This window comes from Cherax quadricarinatus, chromosome 7, assembly GCF_038502225.1.
Source record: "Cherax quadricarinatus isolate ZL_2023a chromosome 7, ASM3850222v1, whole genome shotgun sequence".
In the NCBI taxonomy this organism is placed as follows: domain Eukaryota; kingdom Metazoa; phylum Arthropoda; class Malacostraca; order Decapoda; family Parastacidae; genus Cherax; species Cherax quadricarinatus.
In genome coordinates this window covers 15,284,618-15,303,560 of record NC_091298.1, presented here as the reverse complement: position 1 = coordinate 15,303,560, position 18,943 = coordinate 15,284,618, and the positions used below count along the sequence as shown (strand labels likewise).

General features: G+C 39.7%; 1 protein-coding gene across 7 annotated transcripts in view; it reads left to right on the top strand.

Moving 5' to 3' along the window:
* The window catches only part of Su(var)2-10 (E3 SUMO-protein ligase Su(var)2-10), a 239,724-nt gene that overhangs the window by 52,436 nt on the left and 168,345 nt on the right, over positions 1 to 18,943 (top strand). The gene's annotated exons all lie outside the window — the stretch shown is intronic.

The following is an 18,943-nucleotide window of genomic DNA, read 5'->3' as shown; positions in this document are numbered from 1 at the left end:
AAGGATCACTTTATATCCTCAATTGTATAAACCTTATAGGTAAGGCTTGGGAGGAAGTGACTAAGAGGACCTTGAACTCTGCTTGGAAAAAACTGTGGCCAGAATGTGTAGACAAAAGGGATTTCGAAGGGTTTGAGGCTAACCCTGAGAATCCTATGCCAGTTGAGGAATCCATTGTGGCATTGGGGAAGTCCTTGGGGTTGTAGGTTAGTGGGGAGGATGTGAAAGAGTTGGTGGAGGAGGACAATAAAGAATTAACCACTGATGAGCTGCTAGATCATCTTCAACAGCAAGAGGCTAGACTTGAGGAAACTGCTTCGGAGGAGGGGATAGAGAAATTGAAGAAGTTGCCTACTTCAAAGATATAGGAAATGTGTGCAATGTGGCTTAAAGTGCAAACCTTTTTTGATGACAATCACCCTAACACAACTATTGCAAGCCGTGCTGGTGACTATTACACTGACAATGTTGTGAACCACTTTAGGAAGGTCATAAAGGAACGAGAGGTACAGGCCTCTATGGACAGATACGTTGTGCAACAGAAGTCCAGTGACTCTGAAGCTGGTCCTAGTGGCATTAAAAGAAGACGGGAAGTAACCCCGGAAAAGGACTTGCTACCTCAAGTCCTAATGGAAGGGGATTCCCCTTTTAAACACTAACACCATCAACACTCTCCCCTCCTCCCATCCCATCTCCATTAAAGGTAAGTGTCAATTATTCTATTGTTATTAACCCTTTGATCAGTCATAAGTCAGATATATACGCCTTACGCAGGTACCGTGGTTTGACGATATATACCCATAAATTCTAGCGGCTTCAAATCAAGCAGGAGAAAGCTAGTAGGCCCACATGTGAGAAAATGGGTCTGTGGTCAGTGTGTACCACAAAAAAAATCCTGGAGCATGCAGTGCATAATGAGAGGAAAAAAACGACCGCTTTTTTTTAATTAAAATGCCGACTTTGTGGTCTATTTTCGTATAGTATTTATAGTTTTCTTGGTCTCATTTGATAGAATGGAAAACATATTATAGAAATAGAGGTGATTTTGATTGATTTTACTATAAAAAACCTAGAAATGGAGCTCAAAGTAGTGGAAATGTTTGATTTTTGCCAATGTTCAAAAGTAAACAAATGATGCCATTGTCCAATAAATGTCCAACTAGCCATTCTAATATGCAGTCATGAATGGGTTGATGTTATTTATACAATTATTACAGTATTGCAGTAGTCTGCATAATAGTAAGTCTTCTATTTTTTGTTTGAATAAAAATAAAAAATAGAAAACAAGAGTAATATCAGAGGGGCCTGGAGACATGACTGATGAACAAAGAAAATGTTATTTTAGAGCCAGGAATGTCTGCATTGTTCATTCTGGACCTTATTTTGAAATTGTCATATTTTTTAGTTTTCGTGAAATTGGACAAATTGCAAATTTATGACCACATTATTAGGTAGTTGAAATCGGTAAATGGGCAGTTTCTTGTGCTCAATCGATAGAAAAAATAGAGTTCTAAAGAAATAGCTATGAGTTTGGGCGACTGGAACAATGGAATTAGCCAAAAATAGGGCTCAAAGTGGGCGAAATCGGCGATTTGTAAACAGCGCTGAGGTCGCTAACTTCGCGAGAGCATAATTCCATCAGTTTTCCATCAAATTTCGTTTTTTTGGTGTCATTACAATTGGGAAAAGATTCTCTATCATTTCATAAGAAAAAATAATTTTTCTTTTTTTAAATTTTGTGACACCAGGAGACACCTCAGGATTGGGGGTTGCGACAGTCAAAGGGTTAATCTATAGATGGGGTTGTAAGAGAAGTAAATGCGAGGGTCTTGGCAAGAGGCGTGGAGTTAAAAGATAAAGAATCACACATAAAGTGGGAGTTGTCAGTTGCTCTTTGCTGATGACACTGTGCTCTTGGGAGATTCTGAAGAGAAGTTGCAGAAATTGGTGGATGAATTTGGTAGGGTGTGCAAAAGAAGAAAATTAAAAGTGAATACAGGAAAGAGTAAGGTTATGAGGATAAGATTAGGTGATGAAAGATTGGATATCAGATTGGAGGGAGAGAGTTTGGAGGAGGTGAATGTATTCAGATATTTGGGAGTGGACGTGTCAGCGGATGGGTCTATGAAAGATGAGGTGAATCATAGAATTGATGAGGGGAAAAGGGTGAGTGGTGCACTTAGGAGTCTGTGGAGACAAAGAACTTTGTCCTTGGAGGCAAAGAGGGGAATGTATGAGAGTATAGTTTTATCAACGCTCTTATATGGGTGTGAAGCATGGGTGATGAATGTTGCAGTGAGGAGAAGGCTGGAGGCAGTGGAGATGTCATGTCTGAGGGCAATGTGTGGTGTGAATATAATGCAGAGAATTCGTAGTTTGGAAGTTAGGAGGAGGTGCGGGATTACCAAAACTGTTGTCCAGAGGGCTGAGGAAGGGTTGTTGAGGTGGTTCGGACATGTAGAGAGAATGGAGCGAAACAGAGTGACTTCAAGAGTGTATCAGTCTGTAGTGGAAGGAAGGCGGGGTAGGGGTCGGCCTAGGAAAGGTTGGAGGGAGGGGGTAAAGGAGGTTTTGTGTGCGAGGGGCTTGGACTTCCAGCAGGCATGCGTGAGCATGTTTGATAGGAGTGAATGGAGACAAATGGTTTTTAATACTTGACGTGCTGTTGGAGTGTGAGCAAAGTAACATTTATGAAGGGGTTCAGGGAAACCGGCAGGCCGGACTTGAGTCCTGGAGATGGGAAGTACAGTGCCTGCACTCTGAAGGAGGGGTGTTAATGTTGCAGTTTAAAAACTGTAGTGTAAAGCACCCTTCTGGCAAGACAGTTATGGAGTGAATGATGGTGAAAGTTTTTCTTTTTCGGGCCACCCTGCCTTGGTGGGAATCGGCCAGTGTGATAATAATAATAAAAATAATATTAATCTATTGTTTTTGTTGTTATTCTATTACATTAAACTTAATATTTCATGTGGTAAAATTTTTTTTTCATACTTTTGGGTGTCTTGCATAGATTAATTTGATATCCGTTATTTCTTATGGGGAAAATTAATTCGACTTTCGATATTTTCGACATTCAATAGCTCTCAGGAACGGATTAGTATCGAATGTCGAGGGTCCACTGTATATAATGTGTGGGTGGGGTGGCTAGATGGGATTACGATACCTACCTACCCTAGTATTCACCTTGCCCCCTATATTAAGACCATTAAGACTACAAATATTTTTAGGTAAGTAATGAGTGTACTGTGCGTGTATTTTACTTATTATTGTTTTTTAATGCCTTGTTCTATTGCTCACTTAATATATGTTATTGTAAACTTTTTATCTGACATTTATAAAAAAATTAAAATTTTTTATTTCCTTGTAGAGCTTTCAATGTTTGGTTTACGTGTTGTGAAATGTTAAATACAAAGAAGGCCATTAGCATGCCTAGGCATTTCGGGCATGCTAAGCATTTCCGGCAGACTAATACTAATTCTTAATCTATGACTCAGGAAATCGTAATGACACGATTGCAAACAAACCATACCACGGGCGGGATTGAACCCGCGGTCAGAGAGTCTCAAAACTCCAGACCGTTGCGTTAGCCACTGGACCAGCCACAATAAGATTCATCCAACTAGGTATATTTCTACACCATAGAAGGTTAGCATAGGCACCACTGTGACCACAAATGCAAGTTTTTACAGACGAATCTCCAGCTAGCGTTGCCGTGACGAACTCTAGCTCAAGTCCCCTCAATTCCATCAACATGACTCACGAAATCGTAATGAAATATACCTGGTTGGACAAATCTTATTGTGGCTAGCTGGTCCAGTGGCTAACGCGACGGTCTGGAGTTTTGAGACTCTCTGACCGCGGGTTCAATCCCGCCCGTGGTATGGTTTCTTAATCTATATTGATATAGGTCATGGAGCAGTACATTTGAACATACATTATTAGATAAATAAATAATTAGATTCATACCAAACTAGGCACATATGTAAATAGATTTACAGTATTGAGGTAGTATGAGGTACATACATACCTTTGAACCTTTGAAGGGTTTTGAGAGTTTATCTACTCTCTGAACCTGGTCATGGGCCAGATTTACGTAATTAGATACACATCCAGCCAGGCACATACATACATAGATTTTTTTTTTTTTCAACAAGTCAGCCATCTCCCACCGAGGCAGGGTGACCCAAAAAAGAAAGAAAATCCCCAAAAAGAAAATACTTTCATCATCATTCAACACTTTAACCACACTCACACATTATCACTGTTTTTGCAGAGGTGCTCAGAATACAACAGTTTAGAAGCATATACATATAAAGATACACAACATATCCCTCCAAACTGCCAATATCCCAAACCCCTCCTTTAAAGTGCAGGCATTGTACTTCCCATTTCCAGGACTCAAGTCCGACTATATGAAAATAACCGGTTTCCCTGAATCCCTTCACTAAATATTACCCTGCTCACACTCCAGCAGATCGTCAGGTCTCAAGTACAGTGGACCCCCGCATACCGTTGGCATCACATACCGTTTATTCCGCATACCGCTCACTTTAATCGCAAAAATTTTGCCTCGCATACCGCTCAAAAACCCGCTCACCGCTGTTCGTCCGAGACGCGTCCAATGTGCGCCTTAGCCAGCCTCACATGTTCCGCCGGTGGCATTGTTTACCAGCCAGCCTCCGCGGTAGCATCCAAGCATACAATCGTAACATTTCTTATTATTACAGTGTTTTTGGTGATTTTATCTGGAAAATAAGTGACCATGGGCCCCAAGAAAGCTTCTAGTGTCAACCCTACAGCAATAAGGGTGAGAATTACTATAGAGATGAAGAAAAAGATCATTGATAAGTATGAAAGTGGAGTGCGTGTCTCTGAGCTGGCCAGGTTGTATAATGAACCCCAATCAACCATTGCTACTATTGGTGGTACAGCTGCTGCTGCTGCTGCTGCACTGTCAGCTGCTGCTGCTGCTGCTGCTGTAGCATCGTCTGCTGCTGCTGTAGCATCGTCTGCTGCTGCTGTAGCACTGTCAGCTGCTGCTGCTGCTGTAGCATCGTCTGCTGCTGCTGTAGCATTGTCTGCTGCTGCTGTAGCATCGTCTGCTGCTGCTGTAGCATCGTCTGCTGCTGCTGCTGCTGTAGCATCATCTGCTGCTGCTGTAGCATCGTCTGCTGCTGCTGCTGCTGCTGCTGCTGCTGCTGTAGCATCGTCTGCTGCTGCTGTAGCACTGTTGTTGGTGTGGCTTATTGAGAATATACCAAGAAACAATTAACCCCAGAGGATTTTCCACCCAGGATAACCCAAAAAAGTCAGTGTCATCGATGACTGTCTAACTTATTTCCATTGGGGTCCTTAATCTTGTCTCCCAGGATGCAACCCACACCAGTCGACTAACACCCAGGTGAACAGGGAAAAATGCCTGGAACTAGTGCTCATATTGGTGAATTTAAAGCCAGCAAAGGTTGGTTTGAGAGATTTAAGAATCATAGTGACATACACAGTGTGATCAGGCCTGTTCTGGAAGAAAATGCCAAACAGGACCTACAGTACTCAGGAGGAAAAGGCACTTCCAGGACACAGTGTCTCATCAGTCATTGCTGCATCTTCAATAAAGGTAAGTGTCATTTATTCTTCATTTAGTAGACTAGTACATGCACAATATATACTGTGCATGTACTACTCTACTATTGTGCATGTATCCTTCTCTTTGTGTGTGGGAAAATGTATATTTCATGTGGTAAAATTTTTTTTTTCATACTTTTGGGTGTCTTGCACGGATTAATTTGATTTCCATTATTTCTTATGGGGAAAATTCATTCGCATACTGATTATTTCGCATACCAATGAGCCCTCTTGCACGGATTAAAATCGGTATGCGGGGGTCCACTGTACCATTAGTCTCCATTCACTTCTATCTAACATGCTCACGCATGCTTGCTGGAAGTCCAAGCCCCTTTCCCACAAAACCTCCTTTACCCCCTCTCTCCAACCCTTTCGAGGACGACCCCTACCCCTCCTTCCTTCCCCTATAGATTTATATGCTTTCCATGTCATTCTACTTTGATCCATTCTCTCGAAATGACCAAACCACCTCAACAACCCCTCTTCTGCCCTCTGACATACTTTTATTAACTCCACACCTTTTCCTAACTTCCACACTCCAAATTTTCTGCATAATATTTACACCACACATTGCCCTTAAATAGGACATCTCCACTGCCTCCAACCATCTCCTCACTGCTGCATTTACTTAGATTTACAGTGGAAACAAATGGTGTTCTGCTTTCCGGCAATATCTGCTTTCCAGCAGTAGGCTGGAACCTAACCTGCTGTATAAGTAGGGCCCTACTGTATATACGTACATGTTTGTAGATGAATGGTTCAGAGAACCGACATGTTGATAAATTAGACACATGAGCAACTCTTGGGTATCTTTATTGAGGAAACGTTTCGCCACACAGTGGCTTCATCAGTCCATACAAAGGAGAATCTTGAAGAACAGGAGGAGAATGAGGTAATCAGTCCCTCAACCTAGAGTCGATGTGGTCAGTCCATTTTATTCAAGATTGATGGACTGACCACATCGACTCTAGGTTGAGGGACTGATTACCTAATTCTCCTCCTGTTCTTCAAGATTCTCCTTTGTATGGACTGATGAAGCCACTGTGTGGCGAAACGTTTCCTCAATAAAGATACCCAAGAGTTGCTCATGTGTCTAATTTATCAATATGTACATGTACATATACATATGTACATGTACAAATACATATGTAAACGTAGGATGGTTCGCATAAAAGGTTTGAACTTTTACTGTCCCTCCTCTGTTGTTAAGTTCCTCTTAAAGTTAAAATATTCAGAGTAAAGTTTCAAAAAATCTTGATGCTCATTTAGGAGTGCCCTGACAACCTCAAACTTTCACCCCTCTTATAATGGGACAATGAAGTATTGGAGAGGACTTGGCATTTATTTTCTGAATAAAATGAGAAAAATAATAAAAATAAATGAGAATTTCTGATCGGTTGGGGTGAAAATTGGGTGTCATTAGGGCATCTACCCCATCAGTGGACCATCCTAATATTCATGAACACACGTGACATTTACATAAGCACTTGTATACACATAAACAAATTTCTTCTTTCTTTCAACACACCAGCCGTATCCCACTGAGGTGGGGTGGCCCAAAAGGAAAAATGAAAGTTTCTCCTTTTAAATTTAGTAATATATACAGGAGAAGGAGCTACTAGCCTCTTGCTCCCGGCATTTTAGTCGCCTCTTACGACATGCATGGCTTATGGAGGAAGAATTCTGTTCCACTTCCCCATGGAGGTAAGAGGAAATAAACAAGTATAAGAACTAGTAAGAAAAATAGCAGAAAACCCAGAGGGGTGTGTATATATAGCTTGTACATGTATGTGTAGTGTGACCTAAGTGTAAGTAGAAGTAGCAAGACGTACCTAAAATCTTGCACGTTTCTTTCAACACACCGACCGTATCCCACCGAGGCGGGGTGGCCCAAAAGGAAAAACAAAAGTTTCTCCTTTTACATTTAGTAATATACAGTGGACCCTCGACTAACGCTATTAATCCGTTCCTGAGAGCTCATCGTTAGTCAAAATAATCGTTAGTCAAGTTAATTTTCCCCATAAGAAATAATGGAAATCAAATTAATCTGTGCAAGACACCCAAAAGTATTGAAAAAAAAATTTTTAATACATGAAATATTAATTTTAATACACAAACTGAAGAAGACATGCACAGTTACATGACACTTACCTTTATTGAAGATCTGGTGATTGATGGGATGGGATGGGAAGAGGGGAGTGTGTTGATGGTCTTAGTGTTTAGAAGGGGAATCTCCTTCCATTAGGACTTGAGGTGGCAAGTCCTTTTTTGGGGTTACTTCCCTTCTTCTTTTAATGCCACTAGGACCAGCTTGAGAGTCACTGGACCTCTGTCGCACAACATATCTGCCCATAGAGGGCTGTACCTCCCGTTCCTTTATGACATTCCTAAAGTGTTTCACAACATTGTCAGTGTCACCATTAAACACTTGTTCAGGTTTCAGTCCTTCACTGTCTATGTACTCCTTGAAGTAATTCTAGGAGACTTTAACTTTGGTCATATTGATTGGAATTTCTTGACTGGGAAATTAGAATCATACGACTTCTTAGAAGTAGTTCAGGATTGTTTTTTGAAGCAGTTTGTGACAGAACCTACAAGGGGAAATAACCTGCTTGACTTAGTTATGGCAAACAATGAATCCCTTGTTAATAATTTAGAAATTTCAGAGGAACTGGGTGCTAGCGACCACAAATCAATTACATTTAGCATTGAATGGAAGTACGATAGTAGCGATAACTCAGTAACAGTCCCAGATTTTCACTTAGCAGATTACGATAGGCTTAGAGAACACTTATCATCTGTTGACTGGGGTAACGAAGTGAGCTATCAATATGACAGTTTTCTGAACACTATACATGCTGCTCAAAGAACATTTATCCCATATAAAGAAATTAGATAAACTAGAAATGACCCAAAATAGATGAATAATAGGCTCAAATATCTACTAGGGCATAAGAAAGGAATTTATAGGCGTATCAAAAGAGGTGAGGGTCATCTTATGAATCAGTATATTGACATTAAGAGGGACATTAAAAAGGGGATAAGAAAAGCTAAAAGGGACTATGAAATTAAAGTTGCTAGGGATTCTAAAACTAACCCAAAACGTTTTTTCCAGGTCTATAGAACAAAAGTTAGAGATAAGATAGGTCCCCTTAAAAATAACTATGGGCACCTTACTGACAAAGAGAATGAAATGTGCTCGATTTTTAATAATTATTTTCTCTCAGTTTTTACACAGGAAGACACTAACAATATTCCAGTAATTAATTTTTATATTGGGCTAGAAGAAGATAAATTATGTAACATCACAGTCACTAGTGAAATGGTTGTGAAGCAGATAGACAGACTGAAGCATAATAAGTCGCCGGGTCCTGATGAGGTTTTTTCAAGGGTTCTTAAGGAATGCAAAATGGAAGTCTGTGAACCATTAACTAATATTTTTAATTTATCTCTTCAAACAGGTGTAGTGTCTGATATGTGGAAGATGGCTAATGTAATTCCTATTTTTAAAACGGGACAAGTCGTTACCGTCAAATTACCGCCCAATAAGCCTGACCTCAATTGTAGGCAAATTACTAGTCAAATATAGCTGAGATTATAAGAAGCCATCTCGATAAGCATAGCTTGATTAATGATACTCAGCATGGATTCACAAGAGGCCGGTCTTGTCTAACTAATTTATTAACTTTCTTCAGTAAAGCTTTTGAGGCTGTTGACCACGATAAAGAATTTGATATTATTTACTTAGATTTTAGTAAGGCTTTTGATAGAGTTCCGCACCATAGACTGTTAAAGAAAGTGGCAGCTCATGGCATTGGGGGAAAAGTGCTCTCGTGGATCGAGTCATGGCTCACTGACAGGAAGCAGAGAGTGTCCATAAATGGGGTTAAATCCGAGTGGGGATCTGTAACAAGTGGCGTTCCACAGGGATCAGTCTTGGGCCCGTTGTTGTTTATAATATATATCAATGATCTTGATGAGGGAATTACTAGTGATATGAGCAAATTCGCCGATGACACAAAGATAGGTAGGATAATTGATTCAAACGTAGATGCTATGGAACTTTAGGAGGATTTAAACAAACTCTATTCTTGGTCAGAAAAGTGGCAGATGCAGTTCAATGTAGATAAATGCAAGGTTCTGAAGCTTGGGAGTGCCCATAACCCTAGTACTTATGAGTTAAATGATGTAGAACTTAGCCATACAGATTGCGAAAAGGACTTAAGGGTTATGGTGAGCAGCAACCTTAAACCAAGACAGCAATGCCTAAGCGTACGTAATAAGGCAAATAGATTACTGGGATTTATATCAAGAAGTGTAAGCAACAGAAGTCCAGAGGTCATACTGCAGCTTTATACATCATTAGTAAGGCCTCACCTAGATTATGCAGCTCAGTTCTGGTCTCCATATTACAGAATGGACATAAATTCGTTAGAAAACATTCAGCGTAGGATGACTAAATTGATACATAGCATTAGAAATCTTCCTTATGAAGAAAGATTGAAGACTCTTAAGTTACATTCACTTGTTAGACGAAGAATGAGGGGGGACCTGATCGAAGTGTATAAGTGGAAGATAGGTATTAATAAAAGGGATATTAATAAGGTCTTGAGGATGTCTCTCCAAGAGAGAACCCACAGTAATGGATTTAAATTAGATAAGTTTAGATTTAGAAAGGACATAGGAAAGTATTGGTTTGGAAATAGGGTAGTTGATGAGTGGAACAGTCTACCTAGTTGGGTTATTGAGGCTGGGACTTTGGGTAGTTTCAAATTTAGGTTGGATAAGTACATGAGTGGGAGGGGTTGGATTTGAGTTGGACTTTCACATCAGAGCTTATTTCTTGGGTGGCATTGAAAATTGGGTTGGGCAAATGTTTTGTTAGTGGGATGAATTGTAGAGGACCTGCCTTGTGTGGGCCAGCAGGCCTCCTGCAGTGTTCCTCCTTTCTTATGTTCTTAATTCCTGCACATATTTTTCAGCTGCTTTTTGGTCCAAACTGGCAGCCTTACCATGCCTTATCACACTATGTATGCCACTACAATTCTTAAATCTCTCAAACCAACCTTTGCTGGCCTTAAATTCACTCACATCACCACTAGTTGCTGGCATTTTTCTAATTAAATCGTCATGCAACTTCCTAGCCTTTTAACATATGATCGCTTGAGAGATGCTATCTGTTTTTCGTTTATCCATACCAATAACAGTCTCTCAACATCTTCTATCACTTGCGATCTCAGTTTCGAAAACATAGTTGCACCTTTGGCAAGAACAGCTTCCTTGATTGCCGTTTTCTTGGCCACAATAGTAGCGATGGTTGATTGGGGTTTTGTGTACAGCCTGGCCAGCTCTGAGACATGCACTCCACTTTCACACTTAGCAATGATCTCTTTCTTCATATCCATAGTAATTCTCACCCTTTTTGCTGTAGGGTTGGCACTAGAAGCTTTCTTGGGGCCCATGGTGACTTATTTTGCAGGTGCAATCACTAAAAAGGCTGTGATAATATGAAATGTTCCGATTGTATGCTTGGAAGCGACCGCGGGGGCTGGCTGGCTTGTAAGCACTGGCCAGAAGTGGACGCGTCTCAGACGGAACGAATAGTGTTGGTCGAGTTTTTTAGCGCTAATCGAGGCAAAATTTTTGCGATAAAATGTATCGCTAGTCAGATTTATCGTTAATCGATGCCATCGCTGGTCGAGGGTCCACTGTATACAGGAGAAAGGGTTACTAGCCCCTTGCTCCTGGCATTTTAGTCACCTCTTACAACACGCATGGGTTACGGAGGAAGAATTCTGTTCCACTTCCCCATGGAGGTAAGAGGAAATAAACAAGAACTAGAAAGAAAACCCTGAGAGGCGTGTATATACGTATATGCTTGTACATGTATGTGTAGTGTGACCTAAGTGTAAGTAGAAGTAGCAAGACGTACCTGAAATCTTGCATGTTTATGAGACAGAAAAAAGACACCAGCAATCCTACCATCATGTAAAACAATTACAGGTTTCCGTTTCACACTCACTTGGCAGGACGGTAGTACAGTACCTCCCCGGGCGGTTGCTGTCTACCAACCTACTACTTATAATATACAGTACTTAATAAATTATGATGTATATTTTACCAGAAGAAAAATGGTTTAGGGATTGGTTTAGATTATTTGTTTCTAACATGGAAAAGTCCATTGTTATTCAGAGCATTTTAGGCAGACTGACACTAGAACTTAAAATTACTTGACACCGAGTATTTAGTTTGATCTTTTGTACTAAGTTTAACATATCATAAGTTATCTGGAGATAAGATTATCAATGCAGTGATCATTCTAAATAAAACCATGTTTATTATGGCTAATAATAGACTGCGATTATTAACCCTTTGACTAAATAACAAAAAGGCACAATACCGTGACTGGAATGATACACAAATAACCCGCACATAAAAGAGAGAAGCTTACGACGACGTTTCGGTCCGTGACTTTGTCAATGGTCCAAGTCGGACCGAAACGTCGTCGTAAGCTTCTCTCTTTTATGTGCGGGTTATTTGTGTAACCCTTTGACTGTCGCAACCCCCAATCCTGAGGTGTCTTCTGGTGTCGCAAAATTTAAAAAAAAAAAAAAAAATTTTCTTATGAAATTATAGAGAATCTTTTCCCAATTGTAAAGACACCAAAAAAAAAAAAAACGAAATTTGATGGAAAACTGACGGAATTATGCTCTCGCGAAGTTAGCGACCTCGGCGATATTTACAAATCGGCGATTTCGCCCACTTTGAGCCCTATTTTTGGCTAATTCCATTATTCCAGTCAACCAAACTCATAGCTACTTCTTCAGAACTCTATTTTTTCCATCGATTGAGTACAAGAAACTGCCCATTTACCGATTTCAACTACCCAATAACATGGTCAGAAATTTGCAATTTGGCCAATTTCACGAAAATTAAAAAATATGACAATTTCAAAATAAGGACCAGAATGAACAATGCAGACATTCCTGGCTCTAAAATAACATTTTCTTTGTTCATCAGTCATGTCTCCAGGCCCCTCTGATATTACTCTTGCTTTTTATTTTGAAATTTTATTCAAACAAAAAATAGAAGATTACTGTTATTCAGACTACTGCAATACTGTAATTATTGTAAAAATTACATCAACCCATTCATGACTGCATATTAGAATGGCTATTTGGACATTTATTGGACAATGACATCATTTGTTTACTTTTGAACATCGGCAAAAATCAAACATTTCCCGTACTTAGTGCTCCATTTCCAGGTTCTTATTATAGTAAAATTAATCAAAATCACCTCTATTTCTATAATATAGTTTCCATTCTATCAAATGAGACCAAGAAAACGAGAATACAACCACAAATACTATACGAAAATAGACCACAAAGTCGGCATTTTAATTAAAAAAAACGGTCGGAGTTTTTTTTTTTCTCATTATGCACTGAGTGCTCCAGGATTTTTTTTATATGGTGCACACTGACCACACAGACCCATTCTCTCACATGTGGGCCTACCAGCTTTCTCCTGCCTGATTTGAAGCCGCTAGAATTTATGAGTATATATACGTCAAACACGGTACCTCGTAAACGTATATATACGGCCGCGACAGTCAAAGGGTTAAAACAGAATTGACAGTTGTAGCTATAATATTTTATGGGGTAGAAACATTCTGGAGACAAGTGCATGGGCAATGAGAGCAATGTGTGGTGTGAATATAATGCAGAGAATCCGTAGTTTGGAAATTAGGAGGAGGTGCGGGATTACCAAAACTATTATCCAGAGGGCTGACGAGTGGTTGTTGAGATGGTTTGGACATGTAGAGAGGATGGAACAAAATAGAATAACTTCGAGAGTGCATAAATCTGTAGTAGAGGGAAGGCAGGGTAGAGGTTGGCCTAGGAAAGGTTGGAGGGACGGGGTAAAGGAGGCTTTGTGTGTGAGGGGGCTTGGACTTCCAGCAAGCATATGTGTGTGTGGGTGTTAGATAGAAGCGAATGGAGACAATTGATTTTTTAGGGCTTGGATGTGCTGTTGTAGTGTGACCAGGGTAATATTTATAAAAGGATTCGAGGAAACCAGCTGGCCGGACTTGAGATGGGAAATACAGTGCCTGGACGCTGAAGGAGGGGTGTTAATGTTACAGTTTTATAACTGTAGTGTAAGTGCACCTCTGGCAAGACAGTGATGGAGTGAATGATGGTGAAAGTTTTTCTTTTTCGGGCCACTGTACCTCGGTGGGAACCGGCCAGTGTGTTAATAAAATAAGGAAATAATAAGTGCATGAATGTGAATGCTGATTAGAAATGTGATAGGTAGGTTACTGTGTGTGTTGCTATTTCACTAGCATTACTTCTATTCTATTGACTGAGCACAAGAAATCGTCAAGTCAACTGTTTCAACTACAAATTAATGTGATTGGAAATTGGTAATTTGGCCAATTTAATGCAAAGTTCAAAATAGGGTCCAGAATAAACAATGGAGGCATTCCTGGCACTAAACTAACATTTCCTCTGTTCATTAGTTATGTTTTCAGGCTTTACAAATGAATTCCATTTTGATTTTTTATTCACATAATGAATTTTTATTCAAACCAAAAAGATAAAAGATTTACTGTTATGCAATATTGTAATAATTGTATAAATAATATCACCACCTTTGTGAATGTATATCAGACCCACCAGCTGGTGTGTATTAGACGTGTGAGGTCATTTGTTTACTCTTGAACATCGGCAAAAATTTAACATTTCTACTATTTGAGATCAGTTTCAAGCCATTTTCAATACTAAAACCAATCAAAATCATCTCTATTTCTGTAATATATCTTCCATTCTATCAAATGAGACCAAGAAATTGCAAATACAGGTCCGCCATCACAAATCCAGCAATCAGTTATTCGGTTCCTTCAGTTATTCGGCACTAATTTTGGCTAGCATAATTTCAAATTTCCAGTGTCGCCATACCAACCTGCTGCTACTGTTTGGTGGCGCTACTTGCTGCATAAGTCATTCCAATTTCTTTTTCTCTATTTATTGTTTTAACCTGCTTGCTTTTAGCCCTAGCCATGGTTCCAGTGAATAAAAGAAATGCTTCTCATTATGTAAAGCACCTACACAGTACATTATCCATTAAAGATAAGGTGGCTTTGAAGTCACTGTCGGTTGTCTTGAGCTTAGTCTCATGAAGCAGGAGAATATGCTTTATTATTACGCTAATATCAACACTACAGCTTATTTGCTTATCACAATTGATCTAATGTGACATAAGAAACAATATAAATAACATAAAACATGTTAAACACTCGAGAATGAATAATATTTGGCATAACACTGAGCAGTTCGACCGAGTTATGAAGAGGTTATGGTATACAAATACCATTCTCCTATCCCTGTCTTGGGGGCTTATACAGTGGACCCCCGGTTAACGATTTTAATCCATGCAAGAGGGGTAATTGTTATGCGAAATAATCGTTATGTGAATGAATCTTCCCCATAAGAAATAATGGAAATAAAATTAATCCGTGCAAGACACCCAAAAGTATGAAAAAAAAATTTTTTTACCACATGAAATGTTAATTTTAATACACACAAACTGAAAAAGGCATGCACAATTACATGACACTTACTTTTATTGAAGATCTGGTGATGATTGATGGGATGGGAGGAGGGGAGAGAGAGTGTTAGTGTTTAGAAGGGGAATCCCCTTCCATTAGGACTTGAGGTAGCAAGTCCTTTTCTGGGGTTACTTCCCTTCTTCTTTTAATGCCACTAGGGCCAGCTTCAGAGTCACTGGACTTCTTTCGCACAAGATATCTGTCCATAGTGGCCTGTACCTCTCGTTCCTTTATGACTTGCCTAAAGTGTTTCACAACATTGTCAGTGTAATAATCACCAGCACGGCTTGCAATAGCTGTGTGAGGGTGATTTTCATCCATGAAGGTTTGCACTTCAAGCCACTTTGCACAGATTTCCTTTATCTTTGTAGTAGGCAACTTCTTCAATTTCTCTCTCCCCTCCTCTGAACCAGTTTCCCCAGGTCTGGCCTCTTGCTCTTGAAGTTGATCTATCAGCTCATCAGTGGTTAGTTCTTCATTGTCCTCCTCCACCAACTCTTCCACATCCTCCCCACTAACCTCCAACCCCAATGACTTTCCCAATGCCACAATGGATTCCTCAACTGGCACAGGATTCTCAGGGTTAGCCTCAAACCCTTCAAAATCCCTTTTGTCTACACATTCTGGCCACAGTTTCTTCCAAGCAGAGTTCAAGGTCTTCTTAGTCACTCCCTCCCAAGCCTTACCTATAAGGTTTACACAATTGAGGATATTAAAGTGCTCTCTCCAAAACTCTCTTAGAGTCAGTTGAGTTTCTGAGGTCACTACAAAGCACCTTTCAAACAGAGCTTTTGTGTACAGTTTTTTGAAGTTTGCAATAACCTGCTGGTCCATGGGCTGCAGGAGAGGAGTGGTATTAGGAGGCAAAAACTTCACCTTAATGAAGCTCATGTCCCCATAAAGTCGCTCTGCCACGTCTGTAGGATGACCAGGGGCATTGTCTAACACCAGGAGGCACTTAAGGTCTAATTTCTTTTCAGTTAGGTAATCTTTCACATTGGGGGCAAATGCATGGTGTAACCAGTTATAGAAAAAGTCCCTAGTGACCCATGCCTTACTGTTTGCCCTCCACAGCACACACAAATTATCCTTGAGGACATTCTTTTGCCTGAACGCTCTGGGAGTTTCAGAGTGATACACTAATAAAGGCTTAACTTTGCAATCACCACTAGCATTGGCACACATCAACAAAGTAAGCCTGTCTTTCATAGGCTTATGTCCTGGGAGTGCCTTTTCCTCCTGAGTAATGTAGGTCCTGCTTGGCATTTTCTTCCAGAACAGGCCTGTTTCATCACAATTAAACACTTGTTCAGGTTTCAGTCCTTCACTGTCTATGTACTCCTTGAATTCCTGCACATATTTTTCAGCCGCTTTGTGGTCCGAACTGGCAGCCTCACCATGCCTTATCACACTATGGATGCCACTACGCTTCTTAAATCTCTCAAACCAACCTTTGCTGGCCTTAAATTCACTCACATCATCACTAGTTGCAGGCATTTTTTTAATTAAATCCTCATGCAACTTCCTAGCCTTTTCACATATGATCGCTTGAGAGACGCTATCTCCTGCTAGCTGTTTTTCATTTATCCACACCAATAAGAGTCTCTCAACATCTTCCATCACTTGCGATCTTTGTTTCGAAAACACAGTTAAACCTTTGGCAAGAACAGCTTCCTTGATTGTCTTTCTGGTGCCCACAATAGTAGCGATGGTTGATTGGGGTTTCTTGTACAACTTGACTAGGTCGGCGATACGCACTCCACTTTCATACTTATCAATGATCTCTTTCTTCATTTCAATGGGAATTCTCACCCTTATTGGTGTACGGTTGGCACTAGAAGCTTTCTTGGGGCCCATGGTCACTTATTTTCCAGAAACAGCACCGAAAACACTGTAATAATACGAAATATTCCGAGTGTGTGCTTGGATGTTACCGCGGAGGCTGGCTGGTAAACAATGGCACGGGCGGCACATGTGAGGCTGGCTGAGGGCGCACATTGGACGCGTCTCGGACGAAAATCGGTGAGCGGGTTTTTAATCGGTATGCGCGGCAAAATTTTTGCGATTAAAGTAAGCGGTATGCGGATTAATCGCTATGTGATGCCATCGTTATGCGGGGGTCCACTGTATTAGAGAAAGCGGAGTATAGCACAGGGCTAACTATGATATACACTCGTACTCCACCATAAACCTGAAACAAAAAAGTTATTTTCTCTCTATAGATTATCACACACAGCAGCATATGTGTAGCGAACCTAGAATAACCCAAAAAAGTCAACGTGGCATATTTTTAGTACCTGGCTTGGGTTAGCCATATATGATTTTTGGTAAATATTCGATTCCCAGCCAGGGGAGAAACATTAGGCGTGTTTCTTTACACCTGTTGTCTATGTTTGCCCATCAGTAAATGGGTACCTGGGTGTTAGTCGACTAGTGTGGGTGTTATCCTTGGACACTGACCTAATTTTCTTGAAATACTCAGCATAACAAGTGCCTTCCTATACAGTAGTATGTCACTGATGTCAGCTAGGCCTGTATACCTTGTACATGTACGTGTAGTAAATAAAGATATTATTATTATTATTATTATTATTGTTATTATTATTATTATTATTATTATTATTATATTATTATTATTTTCTCAGTTGTTTGTTGGGTTATCTTATTCAAACTTGGGCAATGTATGATGGAAAGATACTTCTTCACGTACACCAAAAATTAAAGAAATCAGACCATAAATAGCGGAGTTCACTTCTCAGCCATTAGCGGCCGCTTAGCGGTGTATTTTTGTATGGTTGTTATGGTTATATTCTCATTTTTTCGGTCTCATTTGATAGAATGAAAGATATATTACAGAAATAGATATGATTTTGATTGTTTTCATGATGAAAAGTACTTTGAAATTACGCTCACAGTAGCGGAAATGTTCTATTCTTTAGCGAAGCTCAAGAGCAAACAAATGACGTCACCGTCCAATACCTGTCCACCTGCTAGTCTAAATTCCAGTACAGAGTCAAGAATGGATTGACATTATTTATACAATTATTACAATAATGCAGTAGTCTGCATAACAGTAAATCTTCTATTTTTTTTTTTTTGTGAATAAAAATTCAAAATGTTAAGCAAGAGTAATATAAGAGGGGCCTGTAGCTGTGACTAATGAACAGAGAAAATGTTATTTTACTGCCAGGAATGTCTGCATTGTTTATTCTGGACCCTATTTTGAAATTGACATCTGTTGAAATTTGTGTGAAATTGACCAAATTGCCAATTTCTGACCACTTTATTGGGTAGTTGAAATAAGTGAATGGGCGGTTTCTTGTACTCAGTTGACAGACTAGAAGTAAATAAGTTTATTCAGGTATACACAAATACAGTTACATAGATTATCATACATAGTAGTGTATGTATAGAGAACCTAGGATAACCCAGAAAAGTCAGACAAAGTGACTTATTTCCAGTACCTGGCTTGGGCTTGCCATATATGATTTTTGGTAAATATTTTTTTTTCTTGGTTGTTTGTTGGGCTATCTCAATGAAACTTGGGCAGTGTATGATGGAAAGACACTTCTTAACGTACAACAAAAATAAAAAAGACGGACAATAAATAAGGGAGTTCACTTCTCAGCCATTAGCCACCTCTTTGCAGTATATTTTCGTATGGTTTTTATGGTTGTATTCTCATTTTTTGGACTCATTTGATAGAAT